This window comes from Phyllostomus hastatus, unplaced genomic scaffold (assembly GCF_019186645.2).
Source record: "Phyllostomus hastatus isolate PE091 unplaced genomic scaffold, TTU_PhHast_1.1 phas_contig_65, whole genome shotgun sequence".
Classification (NCBI taxonomy): Eukaryota; Metazoa; Chordata; class Mammalia; order Chiroptera; family Phyllostomidae; genus Phyllostomus; species Phyllostomus hastatus.
Genome location: NW_025333932.1, coordinates 10,065,338 through 10,078,062, shown reverse-complemented (window position 1 = coordinate 10,078,062; position 12,725 = coordinate 10,065,338).

Below are 12,725 nucleotides of genomic sequence, written 5' to 3'. Positions count from 1 at the left end.
TATACTTGTGTTCTGACATGGTAGACACAAAAGATCCAAGAATCAATTTTTTCATTGTTTCTAAAATTTATAATTATTAATATTATTTAATTCATCCAAAGTTCTTCCCCACCTCAATGCTTCTGCCACCCCAAACAGGTCCATTATTGGATTAAATTTTTTTCAGACCAAATCAACCTCACACATCCTGGAAAATGAGTAAGTAGGGACAGAAATCCTTGCTTTCTGAACTGGAAACACAGTCATTATGTGATTGAAGGGAGTTACCCTTAATTCTAAGGCAAATGAGAGAGGAGCTGGAAAAGGCCTCTGATGTGAATGATTAGATCAGAAGTAATTCTTTGTCCCACATCAGTTGGTTTTCTACAAATGTACTTCTTGTGATGGATCAGGTAAGTGTTCTGTGGATGTCTACACCATTCTTCTCAAGGCTACCTCTCATTAGCAACAAATTGTAAGAAATAACTTCTTCTTTGATTTTGGCCACTTTATCTTTCAAGATCTTTCTATGGCAAGCCAATTAAATAAAACGGCAACTCAACCACCCTCTGACATTACACTAGCAAAGATTTATGCCTATTTAATTTATTCCAGCACAAGAGGGTAATTTTCTAGGAAGGCAAACTAGGCAATGGCTCCAAAATCTGGTATGTATCTAACCTAGAGGGGGATTCTAATGCATCCAGATTTCCTGTGTGACTTTGATCTTCAGGTCTCTGGAGGGATTGGTGTCTCAAAGACTATTTTATAAGAAGTTCTTGAAGTCAGTTAGATGATTACTTGAATTCAAAAACCACTTGCCTAGTAGTTTGTTTAGGGATTTTTGAAGCTATTCTTCCTTGGGAAAGTTGTAAAAAGTTCATATTTAATGTCTACCTCCATGGGTCTCTGATTCCTGGGTGGGGTCTACAAATTGGCATTTTTAACCAGCCTGCACAGGTGTTTATGAAACAGGTGGTGGTCAGTGTACTTCTCTTTAAGAAATACTTCTCCATGTAGGGTTTAGCAAATAGGGAGCAGAAAGGGCAAAGAATGTGACCCATATGAAGCTCAGCAGTGGCCTGTCTGGGTTCAGTTTTATAAGTCTTCAAAACACCCCATTAACCTGTGCCTATACAAGACCAGGAAGACGGAGGGTGTAGAGAGCATGCCTGTCAGGGAAGGGCTGGGATTTCTGGCATATCTTGTTCAGTGCTAGGTTGGGAGAATCCCAGTGAAAAAACAGAGCCAGACAGATGCTCATCCCTACCTGTTGATCAATTTTAACAGCTTGACTTTAGGGTCTCCCTGTCTTGCTTGCCTCCCTTTCCCCAATTTGATTTTGGCTCCAACTTCTACTGTTCTGCTAGAATGATTTTTATAAGAGGCAAATTGTGTTTCTTTATGGCCTCAACATCTTAAAATCTCTACAGCAAATACCCTCAATGACTTAGCCTTACTATGTCCTCTGAAAGGGATTTCATGCCCTTTTTCATACAGCTGTCCTCAGGTTTCCAGCTTGGCCCTCCACTGATCAAGCGGGTGGGTAAAGCATGCTTCTGCCTGACACATCCTTTCCATGACTGTTGCCTGGACTCTTTAACTTTCAGTCTCAGGCTGGAACATGATTCATTCTGTCAAAGCTTCTGTGACATTTCCAAGCAAAATTGTGATTCCCTCTAAATTTTGTACATACCTACACCATAGTACACATGATTGTATGTCATATTCATCATTGTAAAGCCTGGGCTTCCCATAGACTGTGACTATATTTTAATGTTGTTATCATTAATATTAATAAAGTTAAAAGTTCTAAGAGTTGTTATATATTTGCTAATTATTATTGCAAGGTTCTACCCTTTATGCTTTATGTGAATTATCTCAACCTTTTTAACACCCTATAGAGAAAACAAGCTAGTGTAGAACACATGCTGTCTGACTTGACACTAGGCACTTTGCATTCAGTAGGCACTTAGTAAATATTTGTTGAATGAATAAATCATTGATGTATTGATATAAATAAATACATGTGCCAAACTGTTCAGAAAGATTGCTAATTTCTAAGTTATGGATGTGATCAACTACCAAGTGATCTCCAGAGTAGCTCTTGGACAGTATTTCTATTTATGGGGAAAGAGAGAAAAAGTCACTAGAAGTGTATGTATGTGTATGTTATCCTGTAAAAATAGCTTCTTTAACAATAAGCAAAAATTAAAAAATATGCTTTTTATAAAATTAACTTAAAATCGTAACAAAGTTGCCCTGGCTGGATAGCTTAGTTGGTGAGAGAATCATCTCAATATGGCAAGGTTACAGGTTAGATCCTCAGTCAGGGCACATACAAGAATCAACCAATGAATGTATAAATAAATGGAACAACAACTCTCTCTCTCCAATTAAAAAAATATAAAAAGTAAAGTTACCATATGCCTTTTTCTATATACTTAGATTTTTTCATTTGCATTTCTAAATCATATTATTAGGCAAGTACTGAACAGTTAACAAGAATAATATACTTTAAAGAAGATCTGTTCATTAAAGTTTTATGTAACACATATTTTTGCAGCTATGAAACTCTTGGGTTGGCTTCTAGACTATTGTTCTGTGGTTTTTTAATAGAGTGTTATTTTTGAATAAACACAATACTTGTATGAGAATAAAAAATGGTTGTGTAAAGTGAGACTGTCTCATTGACTTGATTGAAATAGTCCATGTTCTGCAAGTCCGGAGGAACTCAGAAGTGTGTCAAAGGACAAGGAGAAAAAAACCACCTAGAAAGGACTGAGGACAATGGTCCTGGGCATGATTTGGGAAGAAGCAAGAGTGATTTGCAGGATTTGGCAAGATAACTAGGGGAAAGGTCAAGAGCTGAAAGAGTTGTTTCCAAGTTTTTAGGGTGACTGGGAATCAGGACCCTGGAGAAACCCAAGTGAAAGGAAATTGTGCTCTGGAAACCCTGGGAATTCTTGAGCTTCCAGTCTTGCCTGTTAATATTGTTGAAAGGATGCTGACTCCTCCCTTTGGCTAAACCAGGAAAGATTTAAAAATTTTTTTTTTATAAAACTCAGACACATTATGGCAAAGTGCAAAGAAAAAAATAGGTAGTTTTTTGATTTAGCATTATATCTTTTTCCCTGACCCAGAACTCTTTTCTTTGAAGATTTAAGAAATAATTAAGAAAATTTTATGGAACATAAGTACACATATATGCCAAGAAATATCTTAAAGTAATAACATACATATTAAAACTATTATTCAATGGTTGTCTGAATAAGCACAGGCTTTAAGGTATAAACAATTTGTAATTGCAACATTTTAAAAATTATTTTATTGTTGTTCAATTACAGTTGTCTGCATTTCCCCCCCACTGCTCCCCACTACCCCAGCCAAATGCAACAGTTTTTTAACCAAAACATTAAATGATTTTTTGAGAAGGAAAATAGGAGATTAAGGAAATTGTTGGAAAAAAGTCAACTTATGTCAAAGTAATTCATGATTCTTCACACACATATATAATGGCTAATTCACTCAGCAATAACCAAGGGGCTGATTCTACTTGTTTGGGATGACACTGTTGCTGGCTGGTGGTTTTCATTTGCCAATTTCTGATGCTGGGAGTAATTTTTAGTAGAGGAGTTCAAAGGTGTATTCAGCATTTGTATTTATTGATATGCCCCTGATGAAAGACTGATGTCTTTATCTAGGAAAACAATTATTCTTGATGGATGACTTGTTCTGTGCAACACAGATGATGAGGGGGCTACTTCATGGTTTATGCAGCCATGGAAGGGCTATGAGAAGGTCAACGTGCCCCAAAGGAAATCATAACACTAGGAAATAAAATCTAGTTTCTTGAATTTTATATCACATTTTATATGAGCTTTTTCTCTATGGTTCTTCCACATTAAAGGAACTCTTTTGCTATTGAAAGGCATCTTTCATTATTATTACATACTTAAATAATTAATCATGTAAGTAGGTTTGCACTTAATTTATTAAGCTACCTACTTTTTTTACTGATAAAGCCATTCATGTAACATGGTCTTTAATGTAAGTAAGGCACTCTCTGATATTTACACACTAAAGAGAATGAGCATTCTAAGAGAGTTAGAATCATAGTAAGTCTTTTTTTATCTCACAAAATACAATATTTTAAGGCTACTTACTAGTAAAAAAAGTCTTATTGGGACCTATAAGTGCAAACTCTCAACTCTCCAGAAGAGTCAAATGAAAAAAGTATATTTTGTAAGGTCTTGATTGGTCTTGAGAGAGTAGTTATGACCAAAGTTTAGTCACTTTAATTTTCCTCCCTTCTTATTTGGGAAGCAGATGAAAATATGTGATTTGAGGATATATACTCCACCTTTCTCTACTGAAATTTGAAAAAGTTCAACCACTTCCCCTAAGAGAAGTTGCTCCAAGTTTTTTACTCATACACTTTCATTTTTCCAGTAGAAGACCGTGAACAGTAATATTTGTACATAAAGTTACTTATTTCTTCATTCAATTCATTTGCCTTTCCTAAGCCAGGTCCTTGATGATCTTGGTTAGGCAGTCAGATATTCGGTCTTCCACCAAATATATGTTGAATGACTACTGGCTGTTCTGGATCAGGCTGTGTATAGTGTTCTGGCTCTGGTTCTGGTACTTAAGTTTGTGTTCTATTGGTACTTACCTTTGTCCATGTTGACTAGTTCAAATTATAAGTCCCATTGAAAGTAAGCCCCATTTTAAGCCATTTCTACTGAGAGGAAATAGAAAATCTCACTTACTGTTGGTGGGGGTTTGAAGAACAATTCAATTATGTTCATTAACATTTAAAATGTGTACACCCATTGATCCTTCAACTCTACCTCTAGGCATTTATTCTACAGAGATATTAACACAAATAGACAAAGATACATATTTATAAGAATGTTAACTAAAAATGAACAATAAAAGTTAAGGTGGTGGTTAAAATATGGCACACATATGAATAAAATATGTGGCAGCAATATTTAAAAATGAGACATGTTTACATGAATTGACATGAAAGGATGACTATGTTATTTTACTAATGAAGATAAATTGTGGAAATATATATATGTAAAAAGTCTTGACATATTATTCAATGTCTTTATTAAAAATGTATAGTCATATTCCATGTGTTTACATATGTGTAAATAAAAAACTGAAAGAATATTAATTAAATCATTAAAAGTGGTGATCTGGAGAGTGGAACAATGACTTTCTCCTCTATGTTTATATTGTTTGAATTTTTATATCAAACATGTATTATTTTTTTTAAATATTAAAATGTTACCATTTGGGGAGGAAAATTTTCCACAGTGAAAGGAGAATGTATTAAGTTGGTATCATCTCTTGAGAAAAAAATATGTTTTATTCTGAACCGTGGATATCAAGAAAACTCATTTTATTTATTTATTTTTAAGAAAACTCATTTTAAATTTCATAAATTTCTGTCTTACTAATAAACTTTTACTCCACAATTATTGCTGGAAAAAGGTCAACCTTTTGAGAGGTCAAAAGCCAAAGACAATTGAGAGTAAGACTATTCTACACCAGAGAAAATGTTCAAGTTCTTCCCAGCCCAGGACTCATCCTCAAGTATATGCTTGTATTCTAGAAGCATAATAATAATAATTATTATTATTATCACTACTACTACTATTACTACTATTACTAGCTGCCACATGTTGAGCTACTTATATACTAGCAAACATGCAAAAATATTCAACATTCAGGGTTACTAATTTAAATATTACCATCAAATATAGCTTTCCAGTTTTACAGATGAGGAAGCTGAATGTCATAGAAATTAATTAGTTTGTCAAAGGTCACAAGCTAGTGAATAGTGGAAATAGGATTTGAAGGATATAACTCCAGAGCTCATGGGTCTTTCTATTACTTAACACTGTTTGAAAATGTCACATGGAAGTATCACAACAATGTTGGTGTTTGTTGAATAAAAATTTTAAAGTAGTAACAAAATGATAAAGGAATTATCTTCATAGCATAAAATCATTATCAAGAATTTTGTAGCAGGGCTAATAATATTTAAACTGGAGAATCTTGGCAAGCTGCCATGTAAGTGCAGGAATGCACATTTCACCCAGTTAGAGAGAATTTTTGTCAAGAGGGAAGTTAACACCCAGATGGCAAATATAATTCCCAGATGCCTGACATTTGTGTTTTTCACTAGATCAGAGTTCACTGAAGTGAAGGGAGAGGGAATCCCATGCAATGTCTCCTCCTCCCCCCAAAAAGATTACTAGTATTTCCTTGTCATCAAAATCATTTTGGGATGAACTACCCTGCTCTGTCTCTTTAGCAGCCTCAAGTCACAGCTAGTGCCTAATGCTGCATTCCTGCTCTTTCATGTTTTCACTATAGCACTCAGTTCTCAATTTGTTTGCAAGCTCAGTCATCATAAACATGTTCTCTCTCTTTCCCTTCTCCCCTCTTCCTTCTCTTTTTTTCCCTTTTTCTCCTCTGTTTTCTATTCCTTCTTCTCCCTGACCTCGTCCTCTTTCTTCTCTCTCTTAAGCATGATTTCTTAAGTGCCAGCACTGGACCAGAAACTGTGCCTACTGTCTGCCCAAAACATACTAATGCACAGCCTATTCTTGGGGAAGCTCTGGGTCCTCTAGGGCCTCTCCACTTTTTTGCTCATTTCTCTGCACAGGCATGAAGCACAGAGCCAGCCCTTGTGAGACATTGCATGACAACATGGTTGAATATCTTTTTTGCATTTAGCTCTACTTACATAATGTCAATCACACAATCTGAGTGCAATTTGAAAAAGCATATGAGATGTAAGGGGGCTGAATTTGGTAAAAGTGAAGTGATGAATAGAAGTCTAGAAAAGATAGGGGTGCCCCTTCCTTGTGGATTAAAGAGTCCCACAGGCACAAGTGGCAGTTTCCAATGCACAAGAGCTTCAGGGCCCAGAGAGGACCTTGTTCCATGGTGGACCCGCACACCTGAAGTCTTTCCCTTGATAAATCATTTTGGAAATGAATCAGGATCTTTTTATAAAATGCAAATACTTCCAGTAATATTATAATATTATCTATCGTTTATAACTTAATATGCTTTAAATCAATCTGATTAATTTTCTCCTAATTCAAAATGATCTTTATGGAACTACCACATTGTACAGAATGCTACCCTCAAAGAGTTCATAGCCAGTTGTTAAAGGAGGAATAACTTAATGTTAAATGAATACAAAGAAGAGAAGAAACTTGATGTGTGTATGTATCTGTGTGTTTTTGCTTGTCTGCAGGACATTGTCTTGGTGATGTATTCTGCTCTCACAAATGGTTTAGTTGTACATTCCTTTCTTGTTTTTCTAGATTATTTTTTGCTACAGTCCTTTATAATGACACTTTTCCTCTTGCCTAAAGACAAACGAAGGCACATGCTATATTCAGAAAGTACTCTGCCAGCTCTTTTGTTGGTTTCTACTTGCATGTGCTACACTGTGGATACAGACTCATGTTATGGGTAAGATGGCAAGTGAAGAAGTCACACACATACCAGAAACCACAGCACAAGTCTGTTAGCAGCCCTCACTTTTCACTTGGTGCACAGTGTACACTACTGGCTCACTCAGCCTTTCTACAATGATCACCATTTTGAAGTCAAAGAGTCAATGATCAATCACTGTGAGCATATTTTCAATGAATGGTACACAAACTAGCACAGGGTACCTTTACTTTCCCTTTTAAAACTAGGATGAGAAATGGAAAACAATTCTCACATTCAGTGTCCCCACCACTCTGTGGGGCTGGAGGAAAACCAAATTCGTAAAATATCCCTAAATTTCCTATCAGCATTTCATCTTAAAACTCTAACAAACCCCAAAACATTGGTAATAATAATGCATTATGATTAGGAACTTTGTTTCAGTAAAAGGAGAGCCTTGGCACAAGCCTTGACTTAACCTACCACACACATACTGTGAAAATACTCCCTCTCATCACTACTTTGTCCTTATTATCCAGAGATTGGCTGTTTCCTCTTCAACTTAAAAATTGTTAGAAAAAATACCCTCATTTCCTCCAGAAGAAATAAACACAGGCAAAGGTCAGGGGGATGCATTCCATGGAAGCTGTCCAGAGTGGAGCAAAGTGCAAGGCAGTCAGCCTGGTCCAGGGCCTGCCTCTCCCCAGTCAGCACTGAGGGTTTGGGGCCATGTCCTCAGGCCACACTTCCAGAGCAAAGCAAGACTAGCCACTGAAGACCCCTTCCCACAGCTCTGGGGAAAGAGGCTGGCCTGGCATGTGCATTTTAATACTGTATATGTATATTTTTAAACAAAAGCATATCACCCCTGTGGAAATTCCTTTTATGATCAAAGGCAAATTTTCTCTGATGTACTTTGTTTATGGGACCAGGCTCCCCTCCAAAAAAAGGAGCCTTCTGTACCCTTCCTATATCACTTCTTAATTTCTCCCCCTGCCTACCCATTGCTCATTGCCATTCCCTCTGCTCAGCACCTTGCTGTCTCCTAACTCATGCTTTGTAAGAGAATTTATATCTGCTACCTGTATGCCTTATAATCCCCCTCCTAGTGCCAATCTATCTGTGCCAAACACAGATTTCTACCATGATCACTGGCCTGAAACTCACACCCGAGCATCCAGCTTTACATGTACCTGAAACCCACATCTCATTCCTTCTGTTAGTCAATGCCTTAATCTGACATGGATTTGGGGAATGGGTAAAGTGCTGGAACTTTAAGTCATGAATGAAATATAAAGTTCAGGATGGAGAAAGGAGGTCAGGAAAGGGGGAAATTGGGATGAAGTTGTCACTTATCTTTTACACATTTTTATGCTAATAAAAAGATGATAAAAGTGTGAGGAAATTAGAAGAGCTGTGAGTGCTTCATGTGCAAAAAAATGCTCTTATTAAGATGACTGTCAAAATAAAATATCTAAAAAGGCTTTGTATTTTAATTTGGTCCTAGGCTGGTAACTAGAATAGAATTTGGATCATTAAGGAAAGACAGAAATCACAAGCTGTTTATTATTATAGTCTCTCACTGCACCTAGCGCAGTGCCTTGGACATAGTAGGGTTGCAAAAATTTTTTGTGTGTGAAAATTATTTGCCATTGTGAGCTTTATACAATGAAATCAGCTTTGAAAATATGAATAGCATAATTTCTGCTAGTTTTGAAGAAAGAATGAACACTAAAGTTTTGGTTAATTTGAATTCCTTACATTAATACTTGGGAGGATATTCATCAAGCAGGATGGAACCTAGGGTAATGTAATAATGAATTATTTTTGTAGATTTTCCTGATTATATACCATGTTATTCCCACAGCTGTTCATAGACACTGTGGTGAAAGATGATGATTATTTGATGACAGAACATTTTATCTTATCCATGGAGTGAGATTAAGTGTTAGGAACTGTAATGAAGACAATTTATGGAAGAACTAGGTAATTGCTTATATTGCAAAAGAAATGCCTAAAATGTTAAGAGTGGGTCTTTGTGCTGAATTTCTGGACAGCTTATTGTCTAGAAAAATTCTCTTCCTTGCATGATACATAACTTAGTGGACTTGTACATAGAAAGGATATTAACATTTTACAGGATGACCCATGTCTTTGAACATAAACTGGGTTGCTTTTAACATCCCTTCAAGTACATAACTCTGACCAGCCCATTTTGATACTTTACAACTGATAACATGAAATTTCTTCATTTAGACTCAACTCCCTTTCACATCTTGATTCTTCCATTGCTATTTAAATTACCAAGACCCTTTCTGACAGGTTACTACTATTCCTGTTTATCTGAAATTATTCATGGAACCAGTTGTTGTTTCTAGATCATCTCAACTATGGAGTTTCTCCAACAGTGATCAGGCACCAAATGTGTTGACTTAGGAACATGAGGCTACTGACCCACAGAAATGTTCTTGAAGTATTTTTGCAGGAGTATTGGTAGACTCCCAATAAACTACCTAGTTAAGATTTCCTCCATGTATTTTACTGAATACTTAATTACTTGATATCCACCAGTGAACAATCTAGAGGAAAGTCCCTGTTTTAATGGAGCTTGGACTCTGCTCAGCAGGAACACATGCTTGTAAATATGTGTATACACCTATCATGGTTTATTGTTGGTCATCAAGTTTGAATGAAAAGGCAAATCAGCAACTTCTGCTGTTCCCTCTGTCTGTAACACTCTTTTTTTTTTCTAATCCTTCCAAGACTGTTTTCTTCTCAGCATTCAGGTATCAACTTCATTGTTTACCTCCTTTGGCCAACCTTCCTGGACCACCCATCTAGTGTTGCAGCTCTCACAGCACTCATGTGACAGATAGCATCTTCTGTTTTCACTGAAACACATTACCTGTAATTGGTTTATTAATTTGTATTTTCTCTGGTACTGGAATGTAAGCTCTATAAAAGCAAGCAGGTATCTGGTGTGACTTGCTCATAATTGAACTGCCCAGTGGTTAGCAAATTGCCTGACATACCTGCTACATACTCCAATGAACATGGTGTCACAATGGTCTCTAAAAAAGTGCTGCCCATAGATGCATAATGTGAGCCACATATGTTATCTAAAATTTCTTGTTTCCATGTTAAGAAAGTAGAAGAGAAATATGTTAATTTTTGTAATATATTCTGTTTAACCCAAAATATCTAAAATTTGTCATTTCAACATATAATCAATATAAAAATTTAACTAGACATTATACTTTTACTTCATATGTCCTCAAAACTCAGCTTGTATTTTATAGTAACAGTACACCTTAATTCAGACTCTAAATTTTCTTTTGAAATGTTTGATAGATATTCAGATTTCATAACATTTATATTTGAAAAGTAGATTCACATACCCAAGTTCTTTCAAACATGTTTAAAAATTTTTAAATAAGTGAATTAATGATTATTTCTTAAATTTTAATTAAAATTAAATAAAATTAAATACTGAGTTTCTCAGTCACACTAGCTACATTTAAAGTGTTCAATATCAACAAGAATGACAATATTGGACAGTCCATCTCTAAAACGATGTTTAAATTGCAGCATTACAATACATGTGATACATATTCAAATGTGATAATCATTTGAAGATCTGACTTAAATAATTTGTTACTTAGAGTAATGCATCAACATATATTTTTCAAAAAAACCTCATTATTTATAGACTGGAAGAAAATATGTGCAAAGACACATATGGTAAAAGGCTGTTATCCAAAATATACAAAGTATTTTAAAAACCCAACAATAAGAGTAGTAAATAAGCCCCAGAGACCTAGTGCATAGTGTAGTATACATAAACAATATTGTGTTATAATCATCAAACTTGCCAAGAGACTAAAAACTTAATGATTCTAATCACTAAGAAGAAAGGATAATTATATAACATGATAGAGGTTAACATGTTGTATACCTTAAATTTGTACAATGTTATATGTCAAATATATTTTAATTTTGAAAACCTCAACAATAATAAAACAAACAACCAAATTAAAAAATGAGCCAAATCCTTGGCCCCGTAGTTCAGTTGGTTAGAGCATCGTCCTGATACTCCACGGTTGCATGTTCCACCCTTGGTAAGGGCACATATCAGAATCAACAAATGAATGAATAGATAAGTGGAACAACAGCTCTCTCTCTCTTCCTACCTCCCCGCTTCTACTCTCTAAAATAAAAAAGATAAATACATTTTAAATAATGGGCCAAAGACCTAAACAAATACCTTACCAAAGAAGATATACAGATAGCAAATAAACAGTTGGAAAGTTGTTCTACATAATATGTCATCAGGGAAATGCCAAATAAAACAATAATGAGATACCCCTCCACATCTATTAGAGTGGTTAAAATCACAAACACTGACAATACCAAATGCTGGTGAGGATGTGGAGCAACAGGAAACTCTTACTTATTGCTGGTAGAAATGCAAAATAGTGCAGCCATTGTGGAAGACAATTTGGTGGTTTCTTTCAAAACTAAACATACTCTTACCCTACTGTCCAGCCATGATACTCTTTAGTATTTACCCAAGTGACTTGAAAAGTGATGTCCACATAAAAACCTGCACATGGATGTTTATAGAAGATTAGTCTTAGTTGCGAAAGTTGGAAGCAACCAAGATGTCCTTCAGTATGTGAGTGAATAAATAAACTGTGGTACATCCAGACAATGGAATATTATTCAGTGCTGAAAAGAAATGAGCTATCAAACAAAAAAAAAAAGACATGGAGAAAGTTTTAATGCATATGACCAGGTGAAAGAAGACAATCTTACTGCTTATGGTGTTATTCCAACTCCATGACATTCTGAAAAAGACAAAACTATGGAGACAGTAAAAATAACAATGGTGGGGGGTGAGTGGTGGGAGAGAGGTGAATAGGCAGAGCACAGGGGATTTTTAGGGCAGTGAAACTACTCTGTGTGACACTATAATGATGACATATACATTGGTCCAAACCTATAGGATCTACAGCATTAAGAGTAACCCTAAGGTAAACTATGGACTTTGAGTGATTACAATGTGTCAATAAATGTAGGTTCATTCTTGATTTAAAAAAATGTACCATTCTGAGTTATGTTGATAATGGGAGAGGTTATGCATGTGTGCAGTAGAGGGACAGTAGGTATATGGAAAATCTCTGAACCCTCCTCTCAATTTTATTGTAAACTTAAAACTTCTTACCCTGGCCAGAGTGGATCAGTTGGTTGGAGTGTCATCATGTAAACTGAAAGTTTGT